The following is a 14,792-nucleotide window of genomic DNA, read 5'->3' as shown; positions in this document are numbered from 1 at the left end:
TTATGGCCGGAGGTGGAAGGAGATTCCTGAAGGCACCAGGGACTGAGTCCCTCCCATCTGTGTGGGCCAATCCAGGGGTTCTGTGATCAAAGAGCTGGGTAGAATATGTCCCTCCAGGTGAGAAAGGGGAGGATAAAAGCCTCCAGCTCTGGAAAAGGAAGAGAGGGGAGACCGTGATGAGTGATCAGGTATGGATAGCACAGGTCTTCAGTTCTGACACTGAGCACAGGGAGTGAGTGTGCTAAGCCACCAGGAAGACTTGGAGAGTCCCTGGGGGTCATAGGGGGGCTGGTCCCCACATCCTCATTCCCCAAAACCATTTCATGGGGAAGAAGCCCTGAAGTTCACCTATGCCTGTGGAGTCCACAGAAAGCAGCTCAGAATTACGAGTGTCTGGGAGAGAGCTTGGGAGAGGGCTGAGGACCGAAGTCAGAAGGGTGGACCCTCCACGCGGGGTCTGAGGGTGGCGCCGCAGGACCACTGGGTGATAAGAAGACCCTCAGCGTCAGGGCACAGACTGGTCACTGGGAGGATGCACAGAAAGCAGGGCTTCACTGTCTTACCCGGCATGAGGGGGCGGCAGGGAGGCAGCACCACTCCAGTTTCACATCCACCACCCAGAGTTATTCTACATCCTCCCAGGTACTGCTTAACCTTTGTAAAATACATATTTTTAATTTTGATGAATTCAAAGGACTAGATCTGTTTAGTTGCAACTGCCAAAATAGAACAATGTAATAAAATATAAAATACTGGTGCTCAGTAAACTTTGGGAAAGGCTGACATTTTGTACGTTGTGCTCCTAGGTGTTGCTAAAAGTCAGTCCTGACACAAGAGCACTTCATTTCGTGTTTTCTTGCCAAGTGTACTTAAATCTTTGGTCAAGGACAGAAAGTGTCTGCCTCCTTCTCTCTCCACATGGATTTACAAAGGAAAACATAACTGTGGCTTTTAGGATGAGTCTGTCTATATGGGATAGAGCAGGAAGATATTATTATTAAGTCAGCATTGCAAGTACATCTTGGGGAAAAGGCACCAAAGATGAATTCTGTGCCATGCTGTTTTTAATTGACAAGTCCGAAGTTATTAATTCCTAAGTGCGTACCTGATCAGATAGATAGCTAGACACACACACATGAGTAAATATATGTAATACACACACGACTTATATATACATTCATGTTGATTATTTGCTTCTGCAAAGAAAAACAAACAATAAAACTGAAAGAATTAATCAACAAGGAAACTAGATTGTGAACAGTAACATAATACTACTGTTTATTTTTCTGATTATGTTATAACGAACAAACTTCAAGTTTGACAGAGGTATGTGGGAGGAAAATAAGTTCCTGAACCAGAAATAATTCAATGTACCATACAAGAATTATTAAAAAGAATAAGCTATATCTTCTTACAAGAATTTCAATAAAGTAGGCTATGTTTGGATAAGTTATAAAGAAGATTTTTCAATGAAAAAGGTAAGATCAAATGTGTTCTCTATTGCGGATTTGCTTGTTATAGAAAGAACTCTCATAGGAAAGAAAAAACATTATAGTCAAAAAATTACAGAAAAAGGCAAGTAAGAGAATTTTACATAGACTGACACCAGGTGAGAAGAAAGAAATTATATCAGAGAAGAATGGAGGTATTAAATAAAGCTCACCAAGAAAAAGAGAGGGAAATATGAAAATTTTATTGTCATGAAAAATGGACATTAAAGCAAGCAGAAAAAGGTGGTGACAAACAGCAGCTATGCATAAGAGACAAGATTGAAACAGGGTTTGGATCTGAAATGTCAAGGAAGAAATAAGTGAAATGCTTTGGATTGAACAGTACAACAATAGAACAATACAATAAACGCCTAAAAGAGAAAATTATTTACCTTCTGACATAAGAATGGAAAAAGTAAATAATATAAAAAGAAAGTAAAGTAGGGTCTGAGAGGTCTTCTCCCAGATAACACTGTCAAGTGCCCTGGGATTTCCCTACTCTTTTTGAGCAGAGCCTTAATGCTTTAAAAGGCTGAAAGAAAAAAGGTGAAATGTCCAGAGGAAGAAAACAAAAAATAATTTCACTAAATGAAAGGGAGGGGAGGGTGTGGGTGGGTGATGTCAGCGAAATGGAGGAAAAGAGGGTTTCCAGTGCTCGTCCCTTTGCAGAAACATCTATCCAGGCATGAGAATACCTTCCCGAGAGCCAAGGACTCCATCCAGGTGAGGGATTACGGCCCCTGGGGAGCACAGACGTGAGAGCACATGCCTGAAGAGGGAGGGAGGGCAGGCTCGTCACCTGCATCAGCTGCATCGCCCAGGCGGCCCAGCTGGAGAGAGACGCCTCCCTGTGGGCGGGAAAGTGAGGTGAGCCCCCGGCCCAAGTCACCCCCGTGAACTCTGCTGCTGGGCTGGCCCCCATGGACCCTGGATCCAGTGGACCCAGGGTCCAGGTCCGTACCCAGGACCCACCCCAGCACCCAGAGGCCCCACAGACTGAGGGCCAGGCCCCTCCGTGGGCCCAATTGCCAGTCTCCCCTACCCCCCAGTGCTAGGCTGGCCACAGTGACTCAGGCTCAAGGCCACCCCAGCACCAGGCTGCCCCCAGGGACCAGACAAGGGCTGGGGGAAAGGGGGACATGCTGGTCTGAAGGTACACAGTTGCAGTTATGTCGGATGAATAAGTCTACAGTTAATAACACTGTATTGACCATCGGAAATGCACTAGATTTCAGGGCTCTCGCCACAAAGAGATGGTAACTGTGAGGATATGACATGTTAGCTTGACTGTAATAACCATTTCACTGTGAATGTGTGCGTCAAATCATCACGTTGTACACCTTCAATATGTATGTTTACTTAAAAGTAAAATAAAACAATAAATAATTTTTTAAAGGAAATGTTTTGAAAAACCTAGAAATCATGACATTACTAAACCTGATTTAGAAGTGGTATAAAGAAAACTCTCCCTGCAATTAAAAAAATGAGCAAGATGGTAAAATTCTAAATTAATTTCTTAAAAAGTAAAAAAAAAAAAAATTATAAAATACTAATTAGGTGTGTTAGAGAAATTTGCTAAAACCTGACGTGAATGGTCCAATGTTTGAATTTAAACAGCTCTATTGAATGCATCAGCTTAAAGAAATACAAAGAACTTTTACCAGATTTCCAAATTAAGCCAGTTTATCTTTACTTCATTGGTGAGAGAACAGTGCCTCTAAAAGACAAATTATCTGAGGCCTCGAGATGGTCCACAGCCACTGTATGATGAAACAGACCTCAGCCCTGATTGTTGAACCCTAAGTCGTTGCTTGTTGCAATAATCCAGGTGCCTTTGCAGTCTCGCCAGTGATTTTCCATTTCAGCCTTTTATTTCTTCTCTTAGCATAAGTGTCATCAGGTAAAAATCTTATTACAAACTTTAGAATGAGTTTGTCCCAGGTGGTTGATGGAGCCATTAACGTATCTTTCTCATAACTCTTAGTAAAATAAATTTTAAAAAGAAAATACAGTCACAGATGTCCTAAGATAGATCGATAGGAGTATCTCTATTAAATAAAAGAGATGCATGAATTTCTAGAAATTCAAGGTGAATTTCATCCCAGTGATGGATGAAAGAAAAATTATGTCGTAGTCAGCTCAGGCTGCTACAACAAAGTACCATAGACTGCATGCCTTCTAAACAACAGACATTTGTTTCTCGCACTTCTCGAAGCTGGAAGTCCAAAGTCAAGGTGCCAGCAGATTCGGTGTCTGTTGAGAGCCCCCTTCCTGGTTCATAGATGGCATCTCCTCACTGTGTCCTCATGGGGCGAGGGAGCTCTCGGGGGTCTCTTTTATAAGAGCTAATCCCATTCTTGAAGGCTCCTTGATCATGACCTCATCACCTTCCAAAGACTATCACATTGAATTTCAGGATTTAACATGAATTTGGGGGATCACGTTCTGTGGGTAGCTGTCTACAAAGACACAAGTCGGAAGAATCACAGGAGATGTGCAGCGGGGTCAGCCTCTGCAGAAAGGGGCTGGTGGATGCTGAGCAAGACCCAGGAGGCACAAAGGGCAGAATGGTGACCAACTGGAGGACAGTCTGTGTCACAGCTGCAAGGACCACTTCATGACGGCATTTGCCAAATATAAACTGAATAAATGGTTGAGCAAGACCCAGGAGGCACAAAGGGCAGAATGGTGACCAACTGGAGGACAGTCTGTGTCACAGCTGCAAGGACCACTTCACGACTTCATGACGGCATTTGCCAAATATAAACTGAATAAATGCAGCCAGAAAATCAAAGATAAAGAGACATTTCAAACCATTTCTAGAGAGAGAATAATCGGGTACTTAAGAACCCAATCCAGATTATCAACAGCTTTCTGAACGGTAGATTAGGACGGGAAAAGAGAATGGAGCACCGTCTCAGATTTCTCCAGAAATGATTTTCAATCACGATCATCACTTGCTATACCATTGGGTGAAATGACTTAATTAGCGTGCTGGGGTCCGCCAGAGCACCCTCAGACGTCCTGATTTGCTAGAACGTCTTATGTGGCCATGACAGCAAAGGACACAGAATACAATCAGCCGAAGAGACAGTGCTCTGGACAAAGCTCGTAGCAAACCTGACTCAAGCGTCCAGGTACTCCCCTCCCAGTGGAGTCGTACAGGACACACAACGTTCCCACTGATGTCAAGCAACACTCTGCAGTGCTGCCAACCAGGGCTCTCACAAGAGCACGGTGTCCAGGGTTTTTACTGGGAAGTCAGTCATGTAGCGTGCAGCCCCTGTGTGGTGGCCTCAGTTGCTGAAGCTCCAGAGCCCAGGAGGATGGCAGCTATTCACCATCTATCGTATCGTCAGCATAAACTATCTGAACAAACTGGTTCAGTGTGGCTCAAGGCCTCGGGTTTACAGACACGATGAAACAGAATGTTCCGGGAGTTCTGTTCCCAGGAGCTGTCCAACGGCTGGATCTGAAACTGGCCTCTCTAGGGATAAACAGGGTTGGCCTGGCCCAGGCCTGTTGAGTTCACGCTTTATCACACAGCATGCAGGGTATGTTAACGTGGAGACGGCATCCAGAGAAGATTTGCTCCAACTCTAGAGAACAATGCAGCAAATGCCAAGCAAGGTCATAGAAGACTTAGAGAGCAGTGAGAGCAAATTGTAGAATGAGGATGATGGAGTCGGGAAATACATATCTACAGCAAGGAGCAGGGGATTGAAGGGATCTGGGAATAAGAAAACTTCGTCACGCATTTGTAGCAACTCAAAAGAGGCAATAGAGTCTGACACAAAAGGAAGGAAGAAAGGCGTCACCCGCTGTAGGCCTTGATGGGGAAAACAGGCATAAATACCACCAAGTTAAAGTGAATAAAAATGAGGAACTAAGACTGGAAAAGCAAGAGCATTGTATCTGTCTAAACATAGAACTAAGACAAAACGACAGCGAGACTTATGGTCCTGGTTACGAAGGTCATTGCTGCCACACTAACGAAGTTGATCTGAAGAGTGAATTGAAAAGAACATTGAATCCCTTGACTTTATAGCAGGGATCCACACACAATCTGAAAATGGAAATCTGTAGTTAAAAATAATGATTGCAACCATCTTCATATTTTTATAATAAGCTTGGTGTGTGTTGTTGTTTTTTTTTTCTGCATTGGGTCTTTGTTGCTGTGTGCAGGCTTTCTCTAGCTGCAGTGAGTGGGGGCTACTCTTTGTTGCAGTGCATGGGCTTCTCATTGCAGTGGCTTCTCTTGTTGCAGAGCACAGGCTCTAGGCACGCGGGCTCAGTAGTTGTGGCACATAGGCTCTAGAGCGCAGGCTCACTAGTTGTGGTGCACGGGCTTAGTTGCTCCATGGCATGTGGGATCTTCTGAGGCCAGGGATCAAACCCATGTCCCCTGCACTAGCAGGCAGGTTCTTAATCACTGCACCACCATAAAAGTCCCAATAAGCTTGGTGTTATTTTAAATACCATGTAGTAACATGCATCTTAAAATAAAGACACTCATCTCAATTTCAGTATTTCCTTGATCTCTTTCAGTTTTTCTTGTAATAAATTCAGTCAGATTAAATTTGATCCTAGAAGCACACTGTATAGAGTATGATCCCATATTATCACACTGTCTGTTTCCCTCTCTCTTTTTCTTTCTTTTGCTCTCTGTGTTTCTGCCAACATGCCTAGAGAGATTGAGACTTTTATTTCTAAATGGTGAGATTCATGGTAAAATTTTGCTCTTATCTTTGTATTTCCCTGCACTGCTGGTGTATTTTTATAATGCTGATGTGGATCACTCTCACAGAAACGCAGTGAGAGATTTATTTCCAAATTAGAGGGATGCTCAAGGCGTAAGTGTGGGAGAGACAGGTTCAAAACTGTTCACTTCTGATGCACCTGAAGGCCCAGTCCACCCTTTCCTGTTGTGAGTGTTCCTATCAGCACCACCCCCGCTAACTGAGTCACCACCATGGGGGATGTGACTGTTTGTCAGCAGGATTTGCAGTGAGTCACAAAATGCTACTTTAGCACAATCTTTTGCATATAAGGTTCCATTATGTCTTTTTATGATAAATATGTCAAAAATCATTTCATTTGTTGCCGGCTCAAACGCAGTTTCTTAGTTGAGCTCCAGTGCCCTGTGAGATGTAGGGATGCCCGTCTCCACTCTGCCCCCAAATGAAGAACAGGAACAGCAACATAACAATTTAATGCAACTTTGTTTTTTAATCACATTGTGATTGAGGATATAATGAAAATAGCATATTCCAAGTGGAGTAGCTTTATCAGTTCTTGGGTTTTCTTCAAGGCTAGATACAGTATTCCCTAATCATCAACCTGTGTAATGAAAATTTGAGACATCTGTGTTTATAATCAGATTATCTCACCACAGCTCTGAGTTGAGAAGATAATATACTTCAAATACATTTTGACTTAACTACATTTTCACTACTCCTTTTAGTCCCTTTTCTGAAAACAGGAAATACAATCTATATTTTCGTTATTTATAAATTAACATAATTAGTTAAATCTTCCAAGTCTTCTATAGCATCATTAAGGTGCCATCATTTTTCTCTCTGTTTAATCATTTTATAATATAAAGATTTGCTATGAAATACCAAACATGGCTTGGCCGCGACTAAATGTATATTAACCTAAAACCAAACCCTCAATTTTGCTAATCCCTAGTAATGCAATTCCTAATCCCAACTGGATCTGTCTGTTCCTGTGTCTTCTATATGCTAATTAAAAATAAAATAGGGCTTTAGGAGAAGAGTCACACAGGGATTTACACCTGCTTTCAGTCACTATCTCTCCTCCTCATTGGCTTCCTGTGTCCTCACTCAGCACAGTTACAGACCACCCAGGAGGGGCCAGGGCTGCACATCATTTAGACTAGATATTCACCTTCTTATTTGGCTTTTGGAAAAGAACAAAAGGATTTGCCAACACAGTTGTACAGCAGTAATGGTTCTGAGGAACTCTTTTATGAGGAAATAATCTACTTCATTCTTAGGATATAGAAGTTGGCCTCACACTTACAGTTCATCCACCCGGCAGCTGGGTTATTGCCTCATAAAATACTGTGAAGATTCTATTATCACTTAATTAGAAAGCAGGACATTTACTGCTCCTTTTTGCTTAGTTTTATTCGATGACTCCTAGGTTTATCTCTCTCTTTCAAAAAAAAAATCAGTTCAATCTTGATCAGCATGCGTATAATATGACTAAAAATACGTTTATTTGATTATTTTATGTGTTACCATGAAATCAGATTTTAAATATGCATTACAAGCGGTGACTAATCAAATTAATTCAGACATATAGCACTGGAGATCTCAAGCTTTCGGAGTATATAAAGAGAAACACAATTCTTATTAACACTGGTTACATAACACACTTGTGCTCCCTTAAAATTTGAGAATGAGCTCACGAATTGATTCCTTCTTTTCATGCAGACAGGGACCCCAGGGCCAGACAGCAAAATACCCAGGTGTCCTGGAAGTGCCTTTTGTAGGAGAGCTCACGAAGGAGGCTGTCAGGGCAGGAGTGGATCCCTGTGCCTCATCACCCTGGGAGCTCATAGCACCCTGGTGGACTTCTGCACCCTGGGTGGTGGGCTTTGAAGTACAGCCAGCGGAATCCCCAGACCCTCTTCTGCCATCACAGGTTTTTCAAGTCTGGTGGCTGCAGTTTGATGGAGTAACAGTTCATAATCTCAGCATTCTTCGAGGGGTGATTCCCTGCAGGGCTGGGCTGTATGCTACATTCACAGGATTCTGTGGAGTTTCACAAGAGGCCCCCTTGCCAGAACTTCTCTTATATTTTGAAATGTTTCAGCCACCCAAAGAAGATAAATTATAATAAACACCCATATAACTTCCCCCAATATATTGGCAAACATTATTTTCCTATATACGCTTTAGATTTTAAAATAATAATGAACGTAACAGATATGTCTGTGCTTTTCTCCCACATCCTCTTTTTCTGTTTTCTTCCTACCTTGAACTCTAGTTATTATTCCCATGAATATTTTTAAATAATTTACTTATACACACAGCCATAGTATATGTATGAATGATTTTAGAGTATCTAATAAATGATATATTCATGTAGCCTTCTTGCTCTGAAATAAATGTTAATGCTCCCCCCACCTCAAATTCATATATTGGTGCCCAAAACTCCAATGAGGTGGGACCTTTAGGAAGTAATTAGGTTGAGATGAGGTCATGAGGGTGGGGCTCCCATGATGGGATTAGCGCCCTTATAAAAAGAGGAAGACAGAGGTCTCTCCACCTGGGGAGGACAAAAGACAGCCACCTGCAGGCCAGGAACAGGACCTTCACCAGAAACAGAATCTGCCAGCACCTCCATCTTGCCAGCCTCCAGAACTGGGGAAAGAAGCCCCAGCCTGTGGTGCTGTGGCAGCAGCCCCAGCAGACTGCGAGCCTCAGCAGAAGCTTGTCCTCAACACACGTTTAACACTTGGTCATACACACAGTGTATCTTAGGCTCTTTTATTTGAGCCACCACACACAATGTGCCATTATTGACTCATTCTCCTGTTGATAAAAACATTTTTCCAGTTCTTCGCTGCTACAGACTCTGAGCACATTTATCTAAATGTCTTTTACAGCTTGCGTGCATACATTTCTCTAGGATGTATACTAGGAGAGGACTGATGTGTCCCAGAACATCTTCAAGTAGAGCTGATATTTACCGATATCCCTCCAAGTTTTTGTCAGCAAGATCCGACTTAATCTAAATGGGTGGATGAGTTCCCTTGCTAAGTAATATTCAGCCTTAGCAAACCTTTTGTTTTTATTTGCAATTTGTTGGATGTTGCATTGTATCTCACTTCAGTTTGAATTTGCTATTCCCTGCTTACTAATCAGGATAAGGAAATTATTGTTTTGGGAACATAATTTCTTCTTTCTGAATTTCCTTTTCACTTCCTTTGCCTTTCTTCTTCTATCACATTATTAGCCTTGTTTGTTTGTTTTGAGATTTGTGTGAATTCTTGTTTGGTCTGGATCCTAAGCTTTTGTCAGTAATGTCAGTGGAAATTATCTTCTTCTACAAGGTAGCTTGTATTTTCACTTTGTTCTATTGATCAGAAGTTTAAAAATTTAATGGAAATAAGTGTATCCGTTTTTTTCTTTTCAGATTTTCCATGTAGTGAGGAAACCCTTCTCTCCCACACAGGAGGTTCACCCCCGCCATCTTATTTTCAGATCTGTGTTGGTATAACTGGCCTTTTACTTCTCTGATACATTTAGGAATAAACTCAGATTTAGTTAATCTCTCTATGGTTCCAGATATGATTGGATTCAGTCAAAAATAAATTTCAGAAGCCCTGTCACCTTTATGAAATTGAGTCTTCCTAAGCATGTGTGATATGTCTTTATTAGTTCTATATTGATGTATTTCAATGTTTTTATAATTTTATAAAAACTTTATGCATTTCCTTTTTTATATTATTTATAGTTATCAGATTTTCCTTCTGTTGTAAATGGTATCTTTTTTACTATTTACCATTTAAAATAAAAATTTCTAACAGGTGTTGAAATTCCATTTATTTTTCATATTAATTCCCTATCAAGCAAATTTACTACACAACTTATTTTTTCTGATTTTTTGGCCTATAGATTTCATTAATTATTCTATGTAAATCATCATTTATTTGTGAAAAAAAATGAAACTTCATTCTTTCTTTTTCAATCCTTACATATATTTCCTATATTACATATGCATAATGTGTATATTCATATCTTGAGTATACATTCATATCTTACTTTATTGGTCCTTTCGCATTTATATCACTATCTATTTTTTGCATTAAAAATTAGTGGCTTAGAGCCATTTCCATTTATTATCTCACAGTTTCTGTGGGTCTGAAACCCATAAACGCCTCACCTGAGGTGGGTGGCTCTGGCCCGTGGTCTCTCCTAAGTGTGTGACCCAGATGCAGTGCGAGCTGCAGCCAGTCTTGACTGTGCAATGTTAACACATCTTCTTTATTCTGTTTCTCCTGTTTTCTATGTGTTGACTGTTTCCTTCCACTGACTTTTTTAGAGTGAATCGTATTTACTTGTCTCTCTCTCTTTGGGGAATTTGGATTTGAGTTTGTCATCCCTGGCTCACAGGAAAGAGGCTTTTTTATGTTAATGCTTAGTAACCGTGATGGCTAATTGTATCAAATTGATGGGGCTGAGGGATGCCCAGAGTGGTGGTGAAACAGCATTCCTGGGCATATCTGTGAGGTCGTGTCTGGAGGAGAAGAATGAGCCACGAGGCTCACTCTCCCTTAAGTGGAAGAGTACCATCCACTCTGCCGGGACCTGAACAGAACAAGAAGGCAGAGCGAGGCAAAGTCGCTCTCTCTCCATTGGGATGCCCGGCTTCCCCTGGGCTTGGACATGGGTGCCTTGGTTCTCCGGCCTTCAGAATTACACCCCAAGGTCTCCTGGGTCTCTGACTTGCAGATGGCAAATCATGGGACTTCTTGGCCTTCATAATCACATGAGCCACTTCCTACAGTGAATCTCATATGTATACTTCTGTGTATCTACTTGGCTCTATTTCTCTGGAGAACCTGACTGTTACACTACGTCTGTCTCCTAAGTGGATCCCACCTGGTCCACAGCGCTGTCGGCCTTTCCCGGTGCAGCCTGTGTCTTCCTTCTGCCCCGAGAGTGGCCAGCCAGCCTCAGCCTCCAGCCTGTCAGCTGTTTGGGATCTGGATCTGGATCCAGTTCCAGGCTGTGTCCTAAAAGGCTTCCTGGGAAACTGGCTGTGCCCTCAAAATGGTCCCACTGAGGTCAGCTCTCAGTTGAGTTGAAGCACCCACCTTTCATATACCCCACATATCTGGTGCATAGTCTGCATTCAGTAATATGTACTACATAGCTTAATGAACAAATAGCAGACCTCTGTATACACCGGGGGTCTACAATGTGATAAACTGTTTTCAAAAGCAAGTACATCAATTTATAGCAATTTAAAACATTTCCACATTTAATTTTTAAATCTCTGTACAGATGTAGGTCCCAGTTTGCAATCCATTTACACTTCAGCTTTTAGTGTAAAAAAAAGAAGAGGTATGATTTTAAGGAACACAAGAAAACACCCTCTTTTCTTAGTGATATGCTTTTGAAATATTGCAAATCATTTATTCAAGTTCCTTTTGTTTTAGTCCCTACTAGAAAGGATTCCTACCAAAACGATGTAATAATGTTGTAGGGAAATGAAGGAATTTGGGATCACAAAGCATCTTGGGCAATAAAGAAGCTAAGACAGAAATCCGGGGGACTGGGTTTCCAAGGAGAGGACATCAGGGCATGGAGACACCAGTTGGCGGCCGTGGCCAAAGAGCGATGCTCCCACTAGCCAGTGTCGCCTGGTAATGCATCTGACCCTCCAAACCACCTCTGAGGGCATTTGAAATCCAGAGACCTGAAACCCATCTCTTTCCTTCCAGGTACCTCAATTGTGCTCATCCTAACGGTCCCACAAGTTTACGGTGTCAAATCAATCGAGCTTCAGGCAAATGATAGTTTTCGCTTGGAAATTTGTTCTTCATGTCGTTTCGTCTTTATGATATTGGCTTTTAGGCAATAGAAAAATTGTCAACCTCACCCTTTATTTGCTTATACTCCTTTGTCCATTTAAAGCACAACAGAGCTAAAATCCGAGCCACACTTTGCTTCTGACCTACATTCATAAAATGAGTATCCACGTGTGAGCTCTCGTCATCTGAATCAAGTGCATTTTATATTTTTTAAACTGTGATCACCAATATTTCTTAGAAAAAAACCACGGCAGTGGAAGGAAAGGGTCCCTGAATATTTAGAAACTGAAAGGAGCATGGAACCAGCAGTGCAGTATTTCTCTTGCTTATTAAAATGGATTCAGCATAGAACATTATTTTCCCCAAATGCTAAAGATATATATTTCCACAGAGTTTTAAATACCTAAATCAGCTATAGTATAAATTTTGCAACTGAAGCATTAAAAAAATAAATTTTCCTCTGGCTAGAAATACATTGTTCAAATCTCCTTGCACACAAACAGACATCTGATTTACTTTTTCATATACCATTCCTTTCAGACAACTATCAGTATAAAATAGTTTAAAATTATCTATAAGGATAAAATTTAACCAGTGGCTGTTTTCAAGAAGTTTTATTTTTAAGTTATACCATGGCTTACTAAGCCTTTTATACATTTGGCTTGGTATTTTTAGATTACTGCATTTATGAAAATTCCATTTTTTGTTATATTTGTCACAAACAGATGGGGCAGAAATGATTTAGCAATTCAAGCAGAGTATTTGCTAAGCAGCTAGATGTTAAGCAGGCGAAGCCTTCAGTGAGGAATGATCCTCCCTCTTTATTTGGTTGCCCCTAGTCTGCGTACAGCACATTCTAAAGTGCAAAAGTGCTTCTGAATTTGGTGCCTCGGTCAAATGGAAGAAAATGCTCATGAAACGTAGAAACATTTTTCTGCAAAGTTATGCTAATTTTCTCACTCAGCTAATTGTATTCTTTTATTCCTAAATGTACTTGGTAGCTCTTATAATGAATAGATGAGATAATTTGATTAGTTTATCAATTTTGTCTAAAAAGATGCTTATGGAATGCTTGAGTTTATTTGCAGCTGTATTACTTCCAAATCAAAACATTTCCCTACATAAATCTCCATGTACCCACATTATAATAATATTAACTTCTGACAGGAGCAGAAGAGGGGGTTACAGATGTTGAGCAACTGGGTCTTTCTGGGTCAGTGAGGCCCATTGCATTTAAACATAATCTGTCTCTCTCTTCCTCTCTCTCGCTCTTCAGTCATCTTGTAATCCCTGGCTTCTTTGAGCACAATTTACTTTTGAGGTAATTTACTGTCCTGATAAAATATTACTCCCTCTATTGCAAATATAAGTTGAACTCAGTTGAACAAATGCACCCCTGGTATGTGCTGAATACGTTTCTAGACATTAAAAATGCCGTGATGCAGGAGAAGCAACCGTATTTATAAATATTTCTAGTATCGCAGTGTCCCCTTATCCGTGGTTTCAGTTACCCAAGGTCAATCACTGTTAGAAAATGGTAAATAGAAAATTCCAGAAGTAAGCAATTCATAAGTTTTTAATTGTGCATCGTCTGAGCCGGGACGTGGATCATCCTCTGTCCAGTGTGTCCCACCCTGTCGGCCACTTAGTAGCCACTCGATCAGACAGACTGTCCTGGTATCACAACTTGTGCTCAAGTGACCCTTCTTTTACCTAATAACGGCCCCAAAGTGCAAGAGGAGTGATGCTGGGAATTCGGATATTCTCTTGCTGTGCATAATTTATAAATTAAACTTTATCACAGGGATGTTTGGACAGGAACAGGACATAGTGTATATAGGCTTCTATACCACCCATGCTTTCAGGCATCCACTGGGTGCCTTGGAACAAACGTATCCCCCGAGGATAAGTGGGGACAACTCTACGCAATTAGTGTTGATGTAGGTACATAGCATTACTCCAGAACCTGGGCAAAGTGCTAGCAGCGGGAGGGAAGAGTTAGAAATCCGGGTATGTCCTGCAACTTAATTCCTGGAATCAGTTCTTTGTTATAAATAAAATGCAAAGGCCTACAGAAGGGATAGGTAACCATGCTATTTATTTGCCAGCCTGAGATACCTCTTCCTGTCCCAGGTATCCTTATCTGTGGGATGCGGACGGAGCTTTTTGCAGTCACACAACATTTAATTCATTAGCTGTTTTGTTTAGTGTTTGTTATTAATGACTGCTTACCATTTTTAAAATATTTTCATGACAAAATCATGCCACAAAACAATATTTACATAATAATAGTCTTGATAATATGAAAGTTTTCTTTAAAAAAATATGTATGTTTCTCCAAGTGATACATCATTCCTCTGTGTTTCTTTATTTCAGATGTCATGAAGTGTGAAAACTTCGAACCTCTAAGCGCTCATTAGTGGTCACTTGTAAAACTACTATTATGATAATAATGTAGTATCAAGAGTAACAAAAAGAAGCTTCTCATGGTGGGGAAATTGCAGCATGGAAGAGAGGAGTGTTTTATCTCCTTTGGGCATTTTAAATCAGCATTTGCTAGGATCAGTGACCCTGTCAGAGCTCAGGCCATCGGAGGTGAAAGTGTCTCAGCTCCTCACACGTAATTGTCCCAACAGATAAAAGAAACATGGACAGTTGCGGGGAGGAGGGGAGACGGAAGGTGTCATGACATGTTTAGTTCCTTACTGCCAGGCTGGAGGACCGGGCCC

This window comes from Neophocaena asiaeorientalis, unplaced genomic scaffold, assembly GCF_003031525.2.
Source record: "Neophocaena asiaeorientalis asiaeorientalis breed wild unplaced genomic scaffold, Neophocaena_asiaeorientalis_V1.1 scaffold16, whole genome shotgun sequence".
NCBI classification, from domain to species: domain Eukaryota; kingdom Metazoa; phylum Chordata; class Mammalia; order Artiodactyla; family Phocoenidae; genus Neophocaena; species Neophocaena asiaeorientalis.
The sequence above is the reverse complement of the archived record's forward strand: the minus strand, read 5'-3'. Positions refer to the sequence as shown.